Source organism: Ambystoma mexicanum, chromosome 3p (genome assembly GCF_040938575.1).
Source record: "Ambystoma mexicanum isolate Mex_15411 chromosome 3p, UKY_AmexF1_1, whole genome shotgun sequence".
Taxonomy (NCBI): Eukaryota; Metazoa; Chordata; class Amphibia; order Caudata; family Ambystomatidae; genus Ambystoma; species Ambystoma mexicanum.
This window is the reverse complement of record NC_090925.1, coordinates 759,061,348-759,085,318: the sequence shown is the minus strand read 5'-3', so window position 1 is coordinate 759,085,318 and position 23,971 is coordinate 759,061,348. Positions and strand designations below refer to the sequence as shown.

Genomic DNA, 23,971 nt, shown 5'->3' with positions numbered 1-23,971 from the left:
ACTACTACGCTTACTCTCTCCTATACACCATCCTTCAACTAGAACACAGCTATGCGATGACACATTCGGCCTAGCTGTTCTCATACTAACATTGTAAAGACTGGTGGGGGGTGGAGGGGTCTGTACCGCTGCTCTCTATATGGCAGAGGAGAGGCACAGGTGACCCCAGCCTAGATTCTCTATAGGGTAGCGCTGGTCAAGCAATCCAGGCCTAGCTTCTCTGGAGGTGATGCAGGCTGGTTCTAAAGTACAGGTTGGTCCCCCAAGCCCCCACAAAGGAATGTCCACACACTGTATTAGTTAAGTCTTTATATAATTAATATTCAAGGTTATGTACACTATCACAATAACTCACTTTGTGCTCAAAATCTACAATGGCAAATATATACAGTTCTAAAGTGGTACCACAATTATCAGATCTCATTAAAGTGCATCAACTATACTCTGGTCAAATGTCACACAGATCAAGGAATAAAAGTAACCAACAATAGACCTAGGAGGAAAGCAGTTGGTTAGAACAATTGCCAGAATACTGGCCTCTACCGTTAAACACAGTTCTGTGTGCAGATCCCCCCCCCCCACTCACCCCACCTGGGCAACCTGTAAAGTAAAGATATATCACAAGCCCAGTGTATATATTGTTCTATAAGTCTTATTTCCTTCTATAATGTTTCTACCACCCCAATGTACCTGGAATAGCAGAGATCAATGTCTGGTCGTCGACTGATCCTTCTTGAGCGGCTCCCTTTAAAGCAGAAGCCACGGATCGTCTAGATCCCTCGAAGAAAGTGAACTCCGGCGTCGAGGCGGCAGCTTCGGCCCCAGAAGTGCTCGTTGACGGCGGAACGAGGAAGAGGCGTGCAGGGCATGGCACCTCTGACGATGGATCAGGACCACAAAGAGTTTGTGAAGAACTGTTGCCCCACAAGGGCGTCGAGTTGTCCGGCATCTCTACGGTCGTTGGGTGGTGGGAAACCCACTGGCGTATGCTCCTTGGTGTGTCGACGGCCTGGCCTTCTCCAGCGGGATCAGGCGGGCTGTGGTGCGGACGAGTACATCCGTGAATCAAGTCTTAGGCAAAGGAGCGTGCTGCTCCTGTTGGCGGCTCGGCATCAATCGGTCCCCTCTTCTGGGCAACACTGTTTCGACGGGCCTCCAGCGGTTACAACAAACTTGCGAACCCTGGTCGGCGGCGTTGGATGGAATGCCCGGTGCTGATCTTCGTTCTCCTCGGCGGTCCCAGTCTCCGGTCGGCAGCCTTTTGGGGGTCTGACTTCCAGGGCGCTTTGGGGGAAGGTTAGCGGTGCTTGATGGTCCCTCAGAGCACCGGAAGAGGGTGCCTAACAAGGTCCTCTCCTGGATCATTCTCGACTGATTTCGGCGAAGGGAGACAGCAGTCAACCTTCTTCATCAGGCTCGGCTTCGAGATTAAGCATCAGTTTCAACTTCAACTTCAGCTTCTGAACAATTTCCAGTGATGATAGGTCCCCAGATATACTATTCTGTCTCTCATCCACACTGCTGGGTCACACTCAGCAGCCAATCGGGCATACAGTGTATTCAGGCCATACTCCTCCCTCTCAGACACTCACAACAGGGAATGTGTATTGGGACAAGTACACAGCCATTCAACACTACACACTGCACTCGTACCAGTTCCGGGCAGGGCTGTCTCAGTGATTGTGTCCGAAACCAGACATCCACAACAAGAAGTGCATATTGGTCACACACTCTATTCACCCAGGACCCATCCACACGGTGTACCCACAACATACAGTCACTGGGAAGGCTCCATCCAGTCTGGCCTGGACTTCACAACACCACCATATTTGGAACTTCCACCCAACAGCCAGTCAGGGGGAAGGAACGGAATCAGGGCTTCCCAGGACTTTGGAAAAACAAGGTAACGGGCAGTAGGAAGCAAGAGGCCACAGGGGCCATCTTGTTTCCTATCAAATCAGCTGATTCCAATGGCAGGGGCTGGGTATTCCAAAATGTACGATACTCAGAGCACCTGTAAAATTCAGCATGGTTCTGCCACCAGCCTATACCCTGCTCTGTGGTCCACACTCAGGTGCCCAAAAAAACATACACTAGGTGCACAGGGTTGCACCCCCACCCATGGGTGCCATAAGGGTATCCCATGGGTCTCTACACCAAACCAAAAATGGGAAGAGCTGCACTGCCAGGAGTCCCACATGGACTCTGGGGCAGAAAACAACACGGAACACAAATGAAAAAGGACTGCAGGACAAGGACAGAGGCCCTGTCCCTCCAATGCATTTCCAGCATCACAAACATTACCCCACGAACACCTCATCCTAATAAAACACAGCTAGCTGAGCACATACCAATTAGCTTAGGCGTCTCCTAAGGCCTAACGCAGCCAGAACTCAGTCTGGGTGGCCACCCTCCAGACTGAACACATCCAACTGATTTCCTCAGCACCACACCTACTGCTAAGAAGCGGCTATCCTGCAACAAGCACACCAGCTGCCCACATATCCGGTGCGCCCACGCACCATAATACACTCCCACCTTCTGTCTTGAACTGCGGTTCCTGAGGGCGGCACCATAATACACTCCCATCTACTGTCTTGAACTGCGGTTCCTGAGGGCGTTCAACCTACCAGAGCTTTGGGATCATATAAGTGCCGCCAGCCCTAGTTCCGAGCTCCCCTTCCTTTCCCTCCCGCCCCCACTCCGTTGTGATTGGTTCACTGGTCGTCTTGCAAATGCTGTGTTCTGGCACTGCTCCCTGCTCGCCTGTTTATTGGATGGCAATGCAGGTGAGGGCACATGTGCCTGGGCATCGATTTTTGTTGTCCCCACAATCATGTGTGCCCCCCAGCCCTTGTTCAGAGCGCCAGCTCCCCTTTCTTTCCATACCTCCCTCCCCGCTTCCCAGCCCGCCCCCCCTCCTCCCACCCTCCCAACTGGTCTTAACTGGCCCTCCCAGGGCAGCCCTCTGCCCGGCAGCCCTCTGCCCGGCAGCCCCATGTTTAAGGACCCAGAGGCAAAGGATGGCTCCGGATCATAGCTGCAGGTATCCACAGGAGAAGCAAGAAGTCAGTAGACTGTCAACCAGCACCAACAAAAATGCAATTGTGGCAAGGGTGGGGACTGAAGCAATCCCTTCACGCCAGAAAGGCCCTACCACTTTTACCCAAAAAGTCTTAGTGTTACATCATACAGTCACATACTAGGGTCCAACGATTATCCGCACCCTAATAGCGTCACTGTGTTAAAGTTGAATCTAGACTGTATTCCCAACATCATTGAGTGTGCCCTAATAGCATCACTGTGCTAATGTTGAATCTAGACAGTATTCCCAACATCATTGAATGTACTGATTACTACAATATCACACTACTACACTTAGTCTCTCCTATACACCACCATTCAACTAGAACACAGCAGTACTATGACACATTCGGTAAAGCTGTTCTCATACTACCATGACCCATCAAACTACCCATCATCCTAATAAAACACAGCTAGCTAGCACATACCGGCTAGCTTAGGTGTCTCCTCGGGCCTAACGCAGTCAGAACTCAGTCTGGGTGTCCACCCTCCAGACTGAACACATTCAACTGATCTCCTCAGCACCACACCTACCGCTAAGCAGCAGCTATCATGCAACAACCACACCCGCTGCACACATACCTGGTGCGCCGACGCACTTTACGACGCTCTCAACCTACCAGCGCTTTGAGATCATACCAATGATACATAAGGCGTTATACAAATGCCAAATAACAACATGACATATATACACATTCCACCTGCTTGAGAAATATGTAAGCCTTTCTGTAGCTCTAGGACAATTGTGACATTGCTGTGTGGCTCCCCTTTTCTCATCAAGCGCTAGGACGGCTTTTCGCCTGTTGTGATGTGCAAAGACCACATAACAGAGATGCAAGGTGTGGTTTATGCGTATTGCCGGGAGGGCAGGCCAGCCCCTGGGACATGTTTGCAAGTTGCGCTTGATTTCATGTATCGTTGCTTAGCCACCTCCTTGATTTGAAACGTAATAGAGCTTAAATGTTAATCTTCCCCTCCCTAGGTGACCCTTTTGAACTTGACTAAGACACGAGGTTGTACTCTTGTGGTGTCTTCGCCTGAAGACACCATAGACTTTAACTCTCCTCCAATACCCTCCACAGCACAGTAGAACAAACCGCCAGTAAGTGTGCGGGCTCAGCTCCCGGAAAGTATTTCTGGGTCAACTGAAGGTGGTTATCAGGCCATTCTGCGGTTATGCCAGTTACCTACACTAACAAACTGTGGTTAGACTTGCCCGTCTCCCAATGCCCCAAACCCAATATTATTGGCTTACTGGTGCAGCAGTTATCTGTGGTGTAGCGCGTTCCTGGAAGGGACACTCTGGATATCAGGGTTGCTTTTGTTCCAGTCGGCAGGGATTGCTGGCCAAGCTGGAGGCTTGCCAGTATTTTAGGCTCTCATTTCCAACACACTTAGCGCGGGGCATTCCTGTCCTGGTGTTATCTCTTGCACCTTCGCTGGTGCTCCAAGGCTGCACCTCGATAAGTGGACATACATAAATTAAGGACAGCCAACATTGGACATTTTTAAGTGCAGGTAGGCAGTACGGCCAGCTGCGCTTAGGATGTGACCATGATGGGAGTGGTTCTAGTGTGGAGGCATAGTGAGGGACAGAGGCAGGTTAGAGGTGAGGGGAAACATTTTAGATTTGCTAGCTAAGATAGGCTGGATTGAGCGAATGCTGCTGACTGAGCACAGAATGCAATTTATAGGTCACATGTTTGAATCCCATTGAGGTGGAATCAGGATTTCACCCGTCTGTGATAGACCAGAATTGGGAGAATCACGTTTTGGGATATAGCTTTTATTTTTTTAATGTATTTATTTTTTAATTTATTTTTTGGGCCCAGAGCTGAAACCTTGTTTTTATTGCAGGCGCAACAGCAAACGCTCTTTTGGTTGCTAGCTTATCCTGCAGCCAAGCAGAGCCCATAACTGATAACTTAAAGTTGCAGGCGCTTCAGTTTTGTTGCATTTCTGGATTGTGCGAGTACAGTATCTTGGAGACCACACAAAGATTGTAGGTGTTTGATTATTTGCCCACCCATTGATTGACTGTGTATAAAGTATTAGGCATTTCGCAGGCACTGCTATTAGATGCCCACAAAAGTCAAAACTGTTGGCATTGCCAATGCTTTGTTACACTTGAAATTTCATTTACTCACAATGTTTACAAACGGGGAGTAAATTACTCCCCTCAAATTCGTATCTGGCGCACTGCCTATGTGGCCATCTTGGATGGCTTTTCCCCCTGTGCCCCTGGATGGACCAGGTTCTAATCTAGGATTGCCTATTTGTATTGCTCTCCCCAGAGTGCACGGAAAAACATAAATCACCAATGCAATTATAGAGCCAATACTTTGAACGCAGAAAGATGCAATAACTTCCAACCACACACTCTTAGAAGATAATCCGCACTTATACGGCTATTTATTCAAAGTTTAGAAGCAACCAATAATAACATAGAAATAACTCACAGAAGTAATATAGACATAAATCACAGAAGAAGCAAAGAATTCAAAAGGAAATACATCACCGTGAGCGTAACTGGATTCCTCATCTCGCCCAGAAGCGGCTGGAAGACCCCGGGAACAGCCAGGCCGAGAGCACCACAGCTCACAGGAATGCCAGACGTAAGCGTCCTCCTCCGGCTGAAGTCTCACCTGACCACCTCCGGGTTTCCGCATATATACACACTCCGAAAAGGGGTGGCAGTTCTGAAAACCTTCTGGAAATGGCACTTGCGCAGTTGATGAGCAGCCGTCGGTTGCCAGCTGGGTCAATCGACAGCCAACCTCAAGGAGCAGAGTGCCTCCCTTCTCTAAAAAAAACGCTCGTAACAAACCATAACAAAGTTAGCGTTCCCAGCAGAAATGTCATTGACCGCATACCAGGTTTGGAAAGCATGTTTTCCTCAGCATCGTGAATCGAACACTCAGCAAAATGTGTGCAGCTTTTCACTGCGGCATGAAGTAAATATCCATCATGGCTCCGAGCACTCCCAGAATGCACGGCGCACCAGCGCCATTTTAGTTCAAGCATTACCCTATTGGACCGATAGTCTTTAACCATGCAAAATTGCTGAACACCAGTGAACTCGCAGTATAACTTCAAAAAGAGTGGCATGGGGGAGGTATGGTCTAAAGGCGAAATCAGGCTGTGTAATTCAGTCTAGCTTGTATTCGTGGATACCTTATCTGGGTGCAGGTACCCATTATCAATCTGAGTTTGCCAGGCTGTAGTATCGGAGGTTCCATCAACGTTGTTTAGAGAGCACGCTCATGTGGGTACTATTTAATTTGCCTTATTTTGTCAATTAAGGGTTTAGTGCTGTCTTGACTTCTGTCGCCCATATGATATGATTATGTTGAATACAAATTGTTTCAGTATTGCTACTTGTTCAGAACTGCGCGAATTTAGGCAAATGTAATTTGGAATATAATTGTACGTTCTTGGCTTACAAAATGGGAATTCTCCATGAATTAACTGGACACCACTATGCAGTACAATAGCAAATAAAGGCGAGGAGATGGGGCTTGTGCAGTGTCCATTTGCCAATTTTGGAACCAGTTTGATCTTGTGCAAATCGCAGTCGGAGTGCCCGATTTCCTTTTTCTTCCAGGCGGCTTTGATTTTTGCATGTCCAAATCAAATTGGAGCCGTGCCTTTTTAATAGGCAAATTAAACCTTTCCAGGTTATAAATATTAGGTGGTCTATCGTGTACTAGCAGTGGTGCACAGTAAACCCATTCCAACTGGTGCTAGATAAGCAGCCTGTCATGTATTCTATTACTCATTCGAATCGTGCTGTGCCTCACCCGTTCTCATTAGTACTTTATAATCCGAGGGATGACAATTATAAAATAATTAAATGTCTGCCTCCACCTCTGTTTTCCTATTTAAAATATTGTGATAGTTTTGTCAGGAAATATTCATTCCTGTGCACACACTCGACTTCCAGCTTTTAAAATTGATTACTACATTTAATTTTAAGCAAGCATTGGGCATGTTATGCAGTCTTCTGTATATACTTGTGCTATTCAGGATCCGCTTTGCTTAAGCTTTAGTTTCGCGAGTTTAACCCCTTTCTCTGAACTATGGTTCATAGTGAAAATACAGCATAAGCAGGAGTCCCTTCAGTGTTAGCCTTTGCGATTGTTTTTTGCTACTGGGCCTGGGAAACCATGGTAGTAAATTACTGTTTGTGTTCAAAGCGAGTGTCTAGTATCTCACGGTACGTCTGTGTAGGATGGATGACGGCAGGCAGTGATCAGAGTACGCAGTTCCTGACTGACGGGCATAACTGGTAACTGCAGTGCAAGGAAATACTGTGTGCTGAAAGCCATTGTTGGCAAAAGGAGAGACCATATAATGCATGCACAGGGATCAACATTGCTGATTGTAGCATAGAAGGCCTGGTTCGCTGTTGGTGCCAAGCTACAAGTAGCTGCTGTAACTCCAAAGGTCAACTGGTGCCAAATAAATATACCAATGTGACATTTTACTCGTGTCAAAGCGATGAAATGAGCCTTGGGACACCTTTAGAAGATATTTTAAGCACGTTGGTGTGCTGTAAACGGCCCAGTAAAGTAACACGATCCCTATGTAATGGACAAACGGTTATAGATCGTAACTTAAAAGTTAACATTTGCTCAACGTTCTGTACTAGCTCCTCGTTGCCCAGAGGTTTCTGCTTACTGAGTGATGCACGATCCCCATGAGGTGCTCTTCACTCCTGCTTATCAAACCTGTACATTTGCTGTAACTGATCAATAGACCCCGCACTTGGATCTGGTCAAGCTCCTGTCAAGTTATTTTTCTTCTGTGAAAAATATGGGTTTTTTTTGGTTCCTTTTTAAGATGTCTTTAATGTGTTTTTTTTTCTAATTACAACTGACAAACTCTTAATGCATAAGCCTCCTACCCTTTACCATTTCCCTAACAAAAGAAAATATATTTCATGAATTTTGTTGCGACTGATAAATTAAGCCCCTCCAAAATGTCACTGCTTCATGATTTTTCTCTCATGAGGTAAGGCACTTATGTCTCCTGTTGTGTGAGAACAGTAGATGAAGTAAAGCATGTCAAACATGTAGCATAAAGCATGTTGAACATGTGGTATAATAAAGATATGAACATTACAGCTTAGTGAGGAAAGCCTTGATGATGTGCTTGCAGGTGAAAAGCAATTCTTAACACTGTGCAGCATTGTTCTTTGGCGGCTCTCGTGCTATGTAGGCATCTCCAGCTTCACTGCAGCGACTACTAAGTCTTCCTAGGTGGCTCTGCACCCCACATGGGGCTGGTACACCCATGCCTGCCACCTGGGGACTACCATTAACACTAGCGCTCTGCGGCAGTTTTTCTTGGGTAGTCCCCATGTGCTGGGCGGGCCACCAGCATCACTGACTCACCTGCGGTTCTTTCCTTCTGTCACCGCCAACTTGCAACTGCCATGGCCTACCCTCTTTCTTCTCTGCACCTGTGTGGCACAAGCGGGTAGGCCTTCTCAGAGCTCCGACTGGTATGCAGGAGCTTCACGACTCATCAGACTGCAAGATAGTATCGGCCCCGATGAGCTGGACTTCAGCCGCCTCCTGCCTTTCTGTATCTTGCAGGCTGATCTGGCAGATGCGGCCTGGGAGGACACATCTTCTAGGCATGCCCTCGCTGGCTGTGGGGTGGGCCGTCGCAGGGCAAACCGCTGGGTTACTTGGTCAGGCCACCCCGCACACATGGGCTTGGCGGCTGCTCTCTTTAACCCTAGATCACCCACACATTGGGTTAGGAGGCTTTGATTTTGGGCATGCCAGATTGGCCTCCGCATAGCCAACTGCTTGCACAGCCCTGTGAGTTCTTAGACTGCTCCGGGCTCATGGTAGATGCCAGGCTATACCTGAGATGCGCTCCCCGGTTTTGAATGCGTTCTTGGCCCTGGCGGGTAGTTTGAGGCTATGGCTCCCAGTGAATTAAGTCTCTGCCTCCTCTACTTTCCCATAACCGTCAATTATGACTATATACAAGTAGTGTAATTCTTTTGACCCAAGTTGCACATTCTGCAGTGCCACCTAGTAACAATTGCACCTCCAGTTCTGAGTTACATCAGCAAGGCATTCTGGGTATGCAAATTAGCCCACAATCAAGACTTTTTCTTCCAGAAAGTGTCTGTCTTGGAGGGCAGTTCGAGGGGATTGGGTCCTCCGACATATTACATATCTATGAAATGTAATCACCACAGCTCTGCTGCTTCGGAAAATCTTCGGCGTCTGCGTCCTGCATCGATGACGTTGATACGCTGCCCTCGAGGACCTCCTCCGACAGCCGGCGTCACTGGATCTTATAAGTAGGACGCGCGACACCCGTAGCCTCAGTTCCGTTTTTTCTGCGAACATGTTCGCTTCGGAGATCTTGGCGTGCCCCGACTCGTTAGAGTTTCTGTTCTTTCTCGGTTCTTCGAACCTGTTCGTATTGTGAAGTACTTTTTTTGTGAAGATGTCTACCTCGTCTTCCAGACCGCGTCTGGGCTTTAAGAAGTGTGGGGACTGTGGGTCCAAGTTGTCGGTTATGGACTTGCATGATGCCTGGCTCTGGTGGCTCGGGGAGGCCCATGACACGGATGACTTTGTCGACTGCCAGTCGCTCACATCCAAAGCCTTGCGGGAGCGCAAGAAGTTATCGGTAGGTAAGGTGTCCAAGCCACGGAAGTCGAGGTCTGCGGGGCTTTCGACTGATGATTCGAAGGGCGACTCTCCGCGTCGTCGGAAGTCCAGTGGGTCTCGGTCCCGGAGTCGGTCCCGCCACTCCTCTGCCTCTTCGAGGCACTCCCGGAAGCGCCGTCATCGGTCGCCTTCCCCGTCCTCATCCGAGGACTCCGCCCGTCGCTTACCCCACCAAGCAGGCGATGCCGGAGGAATGGGCTTCCTTCGGGAAGAAAATGTTGGCGATTCCCGAATCGCAGGGCACTGGTCCGTCCGCGCCTCGGCGTGGGGTCAGTCGTGATCGGTCGAGAGATACTGCTCGCCCGCCTTCGGGCTCAGGTGGTTGGCACGATTCGCGGGAGAGGTCCCGCTCGGACAAGGGGAATCGTTCTCGTCATGCCCGTTCCAGGTCTCGGTCCTAGACGCGCTCGAGACCGTGTGCACCTGTGGTGTCTTCGAGTAAGACCCTGTTGGCGCCGAGGTCGTCGACTGACTCTTTAGAGGCCCCGCCTCCGAAGAAGTCATCAACGCCATCGGCGCCTGGGCTGTCGAGGGACACGCTCGGGATTCCAGCCTCGAGGACTGTCGGCGCCTTCAATGCTGTCGGCGCCGCGTTCGGTGTTGACGCAGATTCATTCGATGCCTTTCGAGGTTGTTTCGACGGGGGTTCCCCGGGGCTAGGTGGAACCACCTAGAAAGGCTCTGGCAAAGGTCAAGCATAGCTTTGTTACACATTCTATGCCTTCTTACCGCCAGCTTGAGTTTATTTCAGAGGTGCATGAGGGCTCTGATGGCATGGTTCCGGATACGATGCCGGACGAGATTCTTTCGGGCCATAGCCAAATTGAGGACCTGCGGCAGTCCCTGCACGATGCCAGTGGGCTAAACACCTCTCCAGAGGTGGAGTTTTGTAGGCCTGAGCCTGGCACTCATGCCGACTCCTCGTACCGGTGCCTTATGTCCAGGGTCACAGAGTACTTGGGATGGTCTGGCCCCCCACCCCCACAGGGGATTTTCTTCAGGATGACCTTACGGATATCCAACTGTCCTGGTACTGCCGTTCCATATGGCTCTACAGAGGATAGGGACGACAAGCGTTTTGAAAGCTGGGCGAAGAAAGTGTTTTCTTCAGTGGGTATGACGCTTCAGGCGGCCAACTACGTTTGTGCCTTGTCACGTTTCACACACACTGTGGAACTGTTTCCTTAGCGGCTGAACATATTCCCGAAGGGGGCGAACGGGATGGTTTCCTTGCCATGGTTCAGGATGGCAAGGATGCCATGGGTAAGGCCGTTCAGCCGGGTTTGAACATGGCAGATGGCGGCGAGCACTGTGATACGCAGGTTTGTGTGGTTGCGGAAGTTTGCTCCTGATGTGCAGGCCCGGCTCCTCAACATGCCCGGCTCCTCAACATGCCCTTTGACGGGGAACATCTTTTTGGCAGCAAGGCTGACGAGAGCCTGGATAGGTTGCAGACCTCCAAAGCTGCAGCAAAGTCGTTGGGCGCTGCAGTTCACCAACCTCCGCATTTTCGCCCTAGGGGACAGCAATGGAGGGGAGGTTCCATTTGTATTTATATACATAGGCCTAATTTATATACATATTTATAGGCCTAATTTATATACAAATGCATTTATTTCAAGGCCTTTGAATTTCAACACTCAAATCACAGTAATACTTTTAAGCCAACACAATCCTAGCTAAATACATATTAGACCAATGGGGGTCTAAAGGGTTAATGCACAAAATGGGTCCACAACCGAAAAGGGGAAGGAAACTGGCAGTGCAAGTAGTCTTTAGTCCCTTCTGCATCCAACACACTCCTAACTAAGAGGCAGTCCAATCCCCCAGAAGAGTGGAGCCCATAGCTCAAATGTACTAGCAATGCTGGTGCACGCGGTAATGCAGATGGGCAAAAATTGGGTCTCTTCAAGGGTCTGTAGCAGCTCCGGAAGGTGGGTGAGGTGATGAATAGCTCACCACTATTGAAGCAGGGCCTCCACTTAAGGGCAGAGTCGATTCCAAGAGTTGGGAATAGTTTGCTAGTTTCCACTAGCAGTGGAAAGGAGAGGGGGCCCTCGTGGGCCAATGGTGCATAAAAATGGATGGAGGCGCTAGGCCCACCGGGTAGGGTTGCGATTACTCGCTTCGGACCAAACTTCAGCAGTCGAGTCCACTCCGGTTGCTGGTTCAAGTGTGGCAATTAGGCGGCTCTGTGGTTTTCAGCGACGAAGATACAGCGATGATTTCCAAATGGGACAGTGGTGGTTTCTCTGCTCCTAGTAGATGGATCAGGCCAGTTTTACTGCAGCAGGCTTCAGGGGCAAAAGGTGCAGAAATGCGGCTGGGCGACACAGTAACCGCGTATACTCCGGTTTGGGCGCACTATATTTACTCCAGACCTGGGAACGCCAAGTGGATGAAATTTGGTGTGAGTGCCTTCAACACAGCTAGTGACGTACCAAGTTTCGAGGGCCCCCTTGAAACTGCGCCGGTATCAGGGCAAAGAGTCTGCGTCAGCTGGTCAGCCCACTGGTTGGCGCAGGGACACTTCCGAGAAGGCTTACTTGCAGGGTTTGATGAAGATGCTGAGAATAGTTGGTCCCACTATTCCAATGAATCGAAGAGTCTTCGCAGACCTTCTAGGACGACCAGATGCAGAGGGGTCCCACGGGACGACCGCCATCTCAAAACTGTATTTCTCCTCTAAAATCACTGGCCTGAGTCTTACTGTCCTTTCCCTAAGCCCCGCCTCTGGCAGCCATCTTCAGATTTTCTTTACTGCACGTTTCAGTGTTTGGTGTCCTCGCGTTGCTCTGAGCGATTTGTATGTGTTTCAATGAAAAAGTTCAATTTTTGTTCCGCAGAGCCAGTGTGCTCTTTTCCTCAACTGCCAGTAACAGGGATCTGTTGTCTGTGAAGCTCTGCACCCCTCGAGGGTGAAGTTTCTAGAAGGCCATCTTGGGCCTACTTCGTGCCCTCTCACCATGAACGAGGGAAGGTCTCTCCTTGGACTCTGCACCAAATGTGTTTGTGGAAGACAAACACCTACAATGCCTCTAGGCATAAGGAGGTAGAGTGTGAACTATTCCTCGATTTGTCCTAAGAAAACGAAAGACTGGCATAGTAGGATGGCAGCATGGCTTAACTCGAACAAGACCTCTGCACTGTGCTCCGAACAGGGTCATGTCTCGTCCAGGACCGGCTTATCCCTAAGAGCGGTATCCTAAGTCATTTGAGGTAGCCACATCTGTGGGGGTTCAAGATAAGGCCAAGATCCACAAGTCAAGAGTCTACAGACTCCACTGCTGATGCAGATCCCAAGTTGGATAGGGCGCCATCAGCATCACCTTCAGCCATTGCCAGCCTACCATGGAGCTCCTCTTCAAAGAGGAAGTCATCCACTCCACCTAAGGTACGGGAGAAATGGGATCGGCCTAGGACAGTAGAGAGGAAGGCCTGCACAGCCAAAGCAGGCTCAACCGGCACAGACCATCTTTGTCGACGACTTTGCAGACCTCTACTACTACTACAGCAGCTATGGGCGCTGATCTTATGAGGGTGGCACTACCGCAGAGGCTTTGACAAAGACTGCAGGCACACCAGAGGGGTAAAGGTACCGGCCCAGACCCCTCAGGCAGGAAAAAAGGGGGTTTTCGCCATTCAACTTATTGAGGTCTCGTCCATGGACGACGATCAAGAGTCCGTGCTTACAGTCCACTACTGCAACACAGGGTCTAGTTTTCCTTACCGTCCCAGCCGAGGGTGATTTCCTTGGACATTCTATTGACTCTGCACACCTTGGTGTCGGAGATCTAGCTGAGGTTGCCCCGGCACCGGCTCGCAGAGTACCTCAGGCTCCTGATCGGCCTCTGTCTAAAAAGAGGAAGCGTCATCTGATGCTACCTCCTCCACCACGTTGGGCCCCAGCGGACCCGGAGACTGGGATGGATACGGCCATGAGCACCGACAAAGACTTTGTCCTAGCGGAAAATGAATCTCCACGTTTGGATGCTCCTCATAGTTCCCCACTGGACGAGGTGGGATCGTTCCACGCATGATCGCCAGGGCCTCCAAGCTATTCCAGTTGGTGCTCGAGGAGACCAAGAAGGACAGGACTTGAAGTTGGCCCCAAGAGTGTGAACTAAATTCATTGCATCGGTGGTGGCCATCTACGTCTGCAGGGCATACACTCATACCCCTACCTGGACAACTGCACTGATTCTTCAACTGGACCACTCTTAACGGCCTCGGTCCTGGGCCCAGCCACTCTCCACTTGCACTGATGCCCTGGAACCCCTCTGCACTGCGGGACTGTCTCTGTATCCCTACAGCCCGCCCCTTTTCCAGCACTTGTTCTGCACTTACCTTGCACTTGACACCAGCTGGCCCTATTTATTTATTACTTTACGCCACTTACCTTGTACTGCACTCCCCCCCCCCTTGCACTTTTCCCCCTCCCCCACCCCTGCACTTGCGCGATCTGAATGACACCTGGCCTAGTAGGATCGTTGTCTGTCTCCCCTTGTTCCTCCCCTCCCTGCCTCGTCGCGCCTTGAAACACCTGTGTATAGGCGCGTTACAAATGCCATATCATATCTGCGCCAGCTTTCAGGAGCTGGCTGACAAACACAAAGGCAACTGTCTGATTTATTGACAGATCTGGGATTCTACGTCAACTATCCTAAGGACTGCTTAACGCCATCGCAGAATGCACTGCTCCTAAGTGCCCGGATCAACACGCTGGTTTGCTTGGGGTGCCCTCTGAGGAGAGGCTTGCAGCCATTCAAGGAAAGGTGCAGCGTCTGTTGGCAAAGACGGCTATGGTGCGGGCTGTCAAGTAGTTACTGGAAATGTCGTCCTGCTTCTACCTTGTCCGTCTCTGCAGGTTGCGGATGCAACCACTACAGGAATTCTTAGATGCCCTTTTGGATATAGCTGTCGGATGTTTCCCGGACAAGATCCCCACCCCCTCAGCGAGGAGTTCCAGCAGGCGATGGTGGTGGGCGGTCCCCGCCCACATCGTCCAAGGCTCAGGATTTCAAAACCCACCATAGCAGGAGATGGTCAACACTGATGCCTTCCCTCAAAGGTTGGGGGGGAGGCGCACACTGGACATCTGCATGGCAGAGGCTTGTGGCTGCCGGATGAGAAGTATCTGCACATCAACATCCTGGAGCAACGGACAGTGTTCTAGGCCCTCAAGTCATTTCTACCGTCTCTGAAAGACAAGGTGGTGAGGATCTTTACGGAGCGCACCACCATGTTCTACATCAGGAAGCAGGGGAGCGCTCATTCACCAGCTCTCTCCCGGGAAGCTCAGGACTTGTGGCACTGGACAGTCGGACTGAGGGTGTTCCTCTCCATCTGGCAGGAGTTATGAACACAATTGCAGACTCCATCAGCAGGGAACCGTGCTCCTGCCATGAGTGGGATCTTCGTCAGGATCAGGTGGACTACCTGTTCGAATTGGGCAGACCCCGGATCGATCTTTTTGCCACAGCAGCGAACGCCTAATGCCAGAAGTTTGCCAGCTGATTCCACTGGCCGAGGAGCCTGGGGGGCGCATTCTCCTTCCAATGGGATGGGCTGTTTCTGTACGATTTACCTCTCATGCTATCTGTCATCAACACACTCGGACAGTGTCCAAGATAAAACTCCTCGCCAGAGTGTGGCTGAGGCAGATCTGGTATCTGGATCTTCGAAAGAATTGTTTCCTCTCCACGTATTCCTCATCTTTAATATGATTTCCAGCTTCAGCTGCTTTGTAATTTATTTTCTCAGAGGGCGCTGTGCGTCAACTTGATGTCCCTCGAAGGCCTCCGTCTTGAGAATGTCATCGAAGGCATAGGTAGCACGCGCATCGCCCGTTGGCTTCAGTTCCGTTTTTCCGTGACGGCTTTAGGTTTGGGAAATACAGCATGTTTCTTCCCTTTTGTGACGTTATTTCAGGAAAATCAAAATTTCTTCTTAGATACCGACAACCCCCGAAGACTGGGTTAAAAAAGTGTCCGGATTGTGGGTCGAAAATGTCTTTGACTGATCCCCATCGAAATCCGTTAGTGATGCCTCGGGGTGGACCATAACACCTTGGACTGCTCCAAGTGCCAGTCAATGACTGGAAAGGCCTTCAAGGAATGCAAAGGGAAGTTGAAGGTAGGTCGAATCCTTAAATCTCCTACCACGAAAGCTTCAACCAAAGAGTGGAGAGGCGACTCTTCTCAGAAGAAGGCGGTCAAGCGGTCGATATCGAAGAGTGGCTCCCACCACTCTTCTTCGTCCTCTAGGTTGAAGAGAAGGCACCGTAGGTCACAGTCGGACGCTTCGCCCGAGAGGGTTTCTTGCCCAACCAAAAAGTCCCCTCTGGCCGAGTGGGAGGCTTTCAGAGCAGAGATATTTGAAAAACAAAAGCCTCCAAGCCATGCTCCTACCGCGCCTTCAAAAGAAGCCGGGAAGGACTTGGCTCAACTTCAATCCTGCGCACCCTCGAGCCCAGGGACGAAGCCCCGATCTGCATCGAGAGCTGTAGAAACTTCAATCCAATGAAGTCACATTGAAGGATCAGTCTAGCGGTAAGCATAAGTCGCGGTCGTCGACGCCATCAACACCTTCGACTGCAGCCAAACCCTTGACTTTGACATCCTTGCCGAGCGCCCCAGTAAAATCTACGGCGCCAATGAAGACGTTTCGACGACTCTTCCAGCAATCGAACTCATTATTTACAAAATTCCTCATTCCTGAGAAAACGTATGTACCACTACCCTGGAAAGACTATTTTAAGTCATTCTTCCATTTATGAAGAGAATGAGCAGTCGGATAAAGAGACTCCATTTGGCTACCGGAGTTTTATTGGAGGCGTCAAGGTTGAGGGACCTGTATGACAACCCACAGACAGCAAGTGGGGTGGAAACCTCACCTGAGTTGGAGGTTGGGAGACCAGAGGCTGGGAGCATGCAGAGGCGTCATGTCTAAGGTAGTGGACTAAATGGGGTGGGGCTGGGGTAGACCTCCTTTGCCATTCGAACAAGATCATTTAACAGCCATCTTGGATATCGGATCCCATATTACCTTTGCGTGCTGAGAACAGAAGTATGTGTGTTAAGTGTCTCACGTTGGGGTCCGAGTGCAAGGCTGTCTCATCTGTACATGGGCCCAGGGACAAGCTCAATGGAAGTGTCAGACTAATATATGTGTATTTGCTTCCAATAGTGTAGTATAGCCGGACATGACCACATGACTTGGCCCGCCACATTGGCGCCAGCACATGAGGGAGAGCGTACCAGGCCCATGCTGTGGTTTGCAGGGGGTGTAGTACAGTTGTTGGATTAATTTATATTGGATTTCGCTGTTGCGAATATTGCATGTCATGGAGGATATGTTCTCGAAGTAGTCGTAGATATCACCTACGTCGACTGAGGTGTTTAAATCACTAGACCATTGTGGTGTTAGGGTTATATTGCGTCTGGTGTTGGGGGTGCAGATGGTGTAGAATGAGCGCAGCCTTGGATATTCAGTAGGGTTTTGCTCCATTTCTTGCTCACCTGCTGAGGGGTTGTCTTGTGTCTGGTAGTGTTTGTTTTGATCACTCCTCTTATGGTGTGGCAATGTATCCACTCCATACACTGGAGTATTCTACTAGCCCCCGAAAAACCCAGTGGTTCGTCTCCATCATATAGGTCCTCAACTCTGTCCATAGGGAATTCTGATATTTGTGCAGAACGAGACCTATTGAGAGGAATGCACGCATGCTGATCCAGGCGGGGGTGGCTCTGGTGTCGGCACCCCATAATCCCCCCTCATCCTGTGCCACTGAGTTAGCGTTGGACCAAGTAGTGGATGTATTCTGATGTTTTCTGGGAGATCGCCAGAATTTTTGCTGGCGTGTATGGAGACATTAGACAATTTGATTTGGCACCAGCTGGATGAGTCCGATGTGTCTAGCCATCTTTTGGCCCAGCATAATTGGTTGGCTTGGTGGTAGGTTCGCCAGACGGGGAACGCCAGGCCCCCATCACTTTTGGAAACTTGTAGAATTTCAAGCCGAACTCTTCCAGATGAATTTAGGTTGTTTGTGCAAATCTTTATACATTTTCTGCGAGTGAGCGCATGGGAGCATTAGAACAAGATAAATCAGTTTTGTAAGCAAGTTCATCTTTTTAATGCACCTCATTAATGATAGTGGTAGCGTACTCCATCTAGCAAGATCAGCAATTATCTTTGCCAGGTTGGGTGCGTAATTCAGATTTGCTTGTTCATGAATGGAAGGGGCGATATGGATTCCCAGGTATTTTATGGAGTGTTGTTGGAGATTGAACAGTGCAACACCTCCTGGGTCCCAAGATTTGTCTGGTCTAATGGGGAGGACCTCAGATTTTGACCAATTCACCTTGTCGCCCGTCATGTGCCCAAGCTTATGTAAAAGGCGTCACAGGTGTGGGAGACACCGGTGGGTTCCCTCTACACTAGCAGATCAGCGTATATGGAGATATGCAGTGTTCCTCAGAGCCCCGGATCGCGTTGTTCCAGAATGGGTCATTGCAAAGTTTTTCTGCAAGATCTTCTATGGATAGTGCATACAGGAGGTGGGGGAGAGGGCAGAGGGCAGCCCTGTCTCGTGCCCGAGTCCAAATTGAAGTTGTTGGAGGGATTTCCGTTTGTGGTTATAGAGGCTTGGGGGTTGGTATATAATAAGCGTATGAGCCCTATTAGAGCCGGCGGGAACCCATATGCCGTGAGACCACTGAACAAAAAGTCCCACCTTAGTTTATCAAATATTTTCTCTGCATCAAGTGTCAATAGTAGTTCATCGTGTAGAAGCCGCCTAACATTATCCAGAGTGGCGGCCTGCAATACAATATTCAGTCTCATCTTTGTGGATCAGTTGAGGGAGTAGTTTGTTGATTCTGCATGCTAGGCACTTGGTTAAGGATTTGGCATCCACGTCGAGTGAGATCGGCTGATGTGATCCACAGTCTTCAGGGTAACGCCCCTGCTTTTGTTGGCCGCCATCCTCGATTTCGGAAGGTGGCCCATAGTTGGTGCTTTGAACGAAAAACTATTCAAGCAGTGGGGCCATCTGGTCAGTCATTATTTTATAGAAATCAATCGGTATGCCATCAGGACCAGATGCATCCCCTCCTGACCAATATGGCTATGGCGTGGGTAACTTCCTACGCTGTTACCGGCCTCTCTAGTTCTGCCTTTTGTGAGACACTGAGTGTATTTAGGTGAAGCGTGGTAAGGAACGCCTCTATTTTATGGGGCAATTGGGCTCAGTTTGGCATATAGTTTGCTGTAAAATTCCTCGAATAGTCTGCTTTTTTTCATTGGATGGTTAGTGTTGGTATCCCTGATGCTGCATATTTGTTGGGAGGCCTGTCTGGTGCGAAGGTCAAGTGCCATTAGGTGAAGGGGTCTTTCGGCATCTTGGTAGTAGGCCTGTGACCACCTACCATATTGAGCCGCGTGTATATGGTGTATATGGTGGGGTCACAGGTCCGTTTGAGTTTCTGCAAGTGCAATGTCTGCCCCAATTCGGTTATCTCACACCCCCCAACCCTTTAGTTCATGGGCCCATTGCAATATGCACTGCCCTCTAAGGAAAGCTTTGATGGCGTCCAAACAGGTGCCCGGGGAGTAGCCGGGAATCAGGTTAGTACGCCAAAACAGGTCAGTACGCCAAAACAGGTCAATGTCTTCACCCAGTTTCATAATTAAATCTGGTTATGTAAGTGCTCTTAAATTCAGGCGCCAGGGTGGTCTGGCCGGGGGCATATCACTATCCTAAAAAGGAGCAGGGGTGCATGATCTGATGCCGTCATAGGAAGGATCGTGCATTGACTAATGTGGGCAAGATTGGTAGTCGGGCCATCCAGTAATCCAGTCTAGAGGATGATTTATGGCAGTTAAAGTAACCGTTTGTGCGCACGCGGTTGTTGGGCATCGATCACTAATGGGGCAGCGGGGTGGGATGTACAACTCGCCCCTGCAGTCTCCGGCCACCAGCCCGGTCTCGGATCACCCCAGGGATGGTGGTTTCGCTTTTGCCTTCAGGCTGTCGTGTGATTCGGCTCCTCCCCAATCAAAGACCTGAAGCCGCAGTGTCCGCCATTACTCCCTGGCCGGGCCCAGCTCAAACCCTGCATGGATAGCGTAATGGTTAAGGTTGCAGTGGGAGACACTGATTTGGTCCCGGGATCACACGCTATCCATCACCACCGCCACATCTGAAATCTGACGGGTGAAACGGATGATTTGGTCAACTTTCTTTTGGCCTTCTGCAGAGCATCAGAACATCACTGCCATCTTGCACGCACCCAAATGTATTTATAGATTTAATATGCTACCAATTTGGTCATATGCAGACTTTCTCTGGATACCCATGTGTTTCTATGAATGTCTGCATCAATGCTCACTTTTTAAAGCACATAAACGGAAGGTCAAACTCCCCTATGTTGAGCTTTATACTTTAATATCTCGAGTTGCTTTAATGGTGCATGTTTCATACCCCGATCAGGTACCAGGTTGGATTGACATTGAAAACTCTCTAATAGGAGCTAGCTCTCTTGAGGGAGGTGTGGGGCAGGAAATGTAATCTGGAAAAAGTCCCAATTAACCATGCATCCACTATTAGCATTGTACTTCTAAAAACCGGAATAGGGTACATTTGAGTTGGCCCCCTTACTACATTAAGACTTGCCTATCTAGGACAACTGGAAAAAGAAAATGGGAGGGAACAGAACCCATTTTTAAGGAAAATATGGTCTAGTGTTGGATTACTGAATATCCAGAGGGTGTGAGGCATGGCAATACATTTGTTCCATTCGATACGTGGACAATAAATCGTCTGTCAAGAGGCGCAACAATGGAATGAATCGCAACCCAAGGTTTGTTTAGAGGAAGTGATGAAGTCCACAAAAAGGAGTGGCATCACCTTGCCAGTAGTAGAGAACTTCACGGAAGACTCTAACTTTATATGCTACAGTGTTAAACTCTTTTTCTTGGTAATATCCCTTTAATCTCTGATATAAATGGGAGCGTGACTTTACTGATCAATGGAATTTTCTTCAGCACCACAGGACCAGCCTCAGAAATGCTGCAACGAAACAAACATGCACAATTTGATTCTCCAGGGATGGCATTGCACGCTGCAAAAGTTAGTGTGGGATTAAGACATACTGACCCCTGTTGAAGATGGAGTAATTTAAATGCTATGCCGACCACATCCTGTGGTCTTGCCCTAATTTACAATACTGTTTGTCCAAGATCATAGATACTATTGACAAAATAGGAGGGAAGATAAAGAGGCAAGCAGGAGTGATTAATCTCCATGACCTGCCCGACAGAGCTAATATGTATAGAGTGAAAAAAAAGGGTCAAAATAGTTAACTTCCGCCTAACTGTGTAAATTAAGATTATGGCGATTACCAAATTGCCCCATTTAATAATGGTTTGACAATATGGCGAGTATTGTTGCTTCATGAAAGGTCCTTTTTCAGACTGCATGTTGATATACCCACATTTTGAGATGTGGTGTGACCTTTTAGATTTTGAATCTACAATTAGATATTTTGATACATTGTATGTTTGTATTGTTGTACTATATACTTCCCATTTAATCTCACCCTTGAGTATTTCAATGCGTTTGTACGCTTCCCATGTTCTAAAACAGATTAACATGAATGGAATCAGTTTTTCCTTTCGTGGTCTTCTGCATGCTCTTTGGTCATGGTGGTTTATTGTTAATAGAAAACAATTGGTTTTGTTTTGTTACTCTGGTCTACTTTGACTCCTTCAGTTTTGGTCTTCTCACTCAAATATATTATCGACTGCTACCTACCTGCTGAGTAAACCTTTTCTTTTTTCTAAACCTTCGAAGTACTACAAATGCAATGTCCATTTATGGTTGCATCAGATTCCTGGTTCCGTCAATCTTGCTCTTTAATTCTATAAAATGCTCTGGTTATGTTGGCATTGATTTGAATTACTTTATTGGATTAAAAGTTAATGATACAAAAAAGCAAAACATGCAGAGCAAAACTAACATTATTTAGTGAACATTCATGACATTTGGGACTCTTTCTGTTAAATTGACAGTGGCAAGTACCTCCAACTAGGACACCCACATAATGTTCACTTTTCCGCCAATTACCATGTCAGACACCTAAACGAGGTGATCATGGCACATTAGTAAGGCAGATGTATAAACATTCACAGCTTTCTCTACCCATTTCCCATCCATACATCATAATGTATGCCGTTTGCTTTGATTTAACCATCTTTAAAATATTGTATTCATCTCTCCAGCAGCATACCCCAATTTCTGTCCTCAGTCATTCATTCTCCCACCTTCAATCATTCATCAATTCTCACATTTGCAGTAATTTATCGACCCCTCCAGCACCATGTGATCATTTTCCTTTACCTTCAGTTTATCTACCAAATTGTTTGTGTGTGTGAACTAAGATGTTTCACCTTACAACAGCCAATGCCATTGGCCTTCTTTGGTTGCTTAGACTGTCCACATGGATGTCCTCTTGCTTTTCTCCTGACCAATCCTTGTGCTTCCCTATCTAACTCGAACTCCTCTCCTCATGTCTTTATGTCTAGCATATTTCCAGAGACTTAAACTTTTTTTTGCAGAACTGTCCCAATACAACTGCCAAATAAATAAAACAAGCTTTAGCAAAGCCAATTGTTTTAGCTTTTTGCCAGGCATTGACATAATGGTACACTACCTTATGAAATGGCAAAACTGGTAAATGGTTTGATTTGCCTGGGCATTTAATAGCAGTGCTTGGCAAATGCATATTAAATACCCATACACGAGCCAAAATTGTGGGCTTTGCCAATGCTAGTTTATAATACAGATTCAGCGCAAGACACTAATATAAAACAAGTGGCTGAAGGCGCACTTGTAAAGACCTTCTCAAGCTAGTAGCCATTTACAGCTTCAACTAAGCCATTAACTCTCGGAAGTATTCTTAGAAAGAACACTCTTGTGCCCAGGTTTCATTCTGGCCACTGTCCTTCCCACTGTCCTTCCCACTGTCCTTCCCACACCATTTCCTCAACAAAAAAACTTTGGTGTCCTCATTGATTATCTGCTGCCTTTCTTGCCTTGGTCCCAAACTCGCAAAATGTTTTGGGCACATTCTGCCTCTCCTCAATATGTCTCAAAACTTGCAGGTCACATCTTCTATGGTTCTTTCACAACTAGACTACTCTAACCCCCTTCTTCCTGGGCATTCCTAGCAGCCTTTCTCAAAGTGATCCAGGACATAACTCACCCTGGGTCTCAAATCTAGGGAATTGCATCACATCGGATCTGTCCCTACAATAGCTCCCCATCTGAACGAGCATGGACTTCCACATCCTCTGCCTTATCCGTAAAGCCTTCAGCTTCAAAAGTCCTTTATACCTCAGGAAGAAAGTAAGGCACTTGAGATGCTAATCCTCAAATACTAGTAGTTGTGACATTTAGACAAGCAACTTGATGGAGGATGTCTTGGCACTGCAGGAGCCACCTTTTTGGAGGTATCACTCCATATTATCCCCACCAAAAATATCGCTGTATATATGGTCGTCTGGATCGGCCATAGGCGATATTTTTGGGGGGGATAATTTTGGGAGCGGGGGTTGTGGTTGCATTGTCCCCCTCCCTTAAAAATGGAGAGGTTGCGGTGGCGTCCCCCAGTAGGTTCCATGCCTTAATATCGGCACATAAATATGGCGATATTTTTGAATGACGATATTTTTGCAGGGATATTAACACATGAAACCCTTTTGGAGCAGTTTTTCCACTGCTGCCTCAAAGTAATGACCACCTACACTTCCTTTAAAAAAATAAACTCTTGAAACTATGGCGCTCGCTGAGTCCTCCCTGTGGTATGCCCCTCCTGATCGCCTCTGCATGGTTATTTTAGGTTCCTTGGCTTCCTTATCACTTATACCATGGTTATTGAAGTTGTGTAGGTACCTGTGGTTAACACACTTCTTAACATACCCCAGCCCTTATCTGCCCCGTGAACATATTCTAATACACCTGTATTTCTATCTACTTCCCTTTTCCCCCTCTGCCTTCTCCCCTCCTCATGCACTTTACTGATCCAATTGTTCCTTGAGCATGTGAATGATGGGTTTTCTACTCCCTATTTTTCTTGTGCAGCAGTACAAAAAGTGCTTACCCGTGGTTTGCGCCTTGAAAA

General features: G+C 48.4%; 1 protein-coding gene across 1 annotated transcript in view; it reads left to right on the top strand.

The window, feature by feature from the left end:
* Positions 1-23,971, top strand: part of ELOB (elongin B) — a 211,105-nt gene that overhangs the window by 126,143 nt on the left and 60,991 nt on the right. The gene's annotated exons all lie outside the window — the stretch shown is intronic.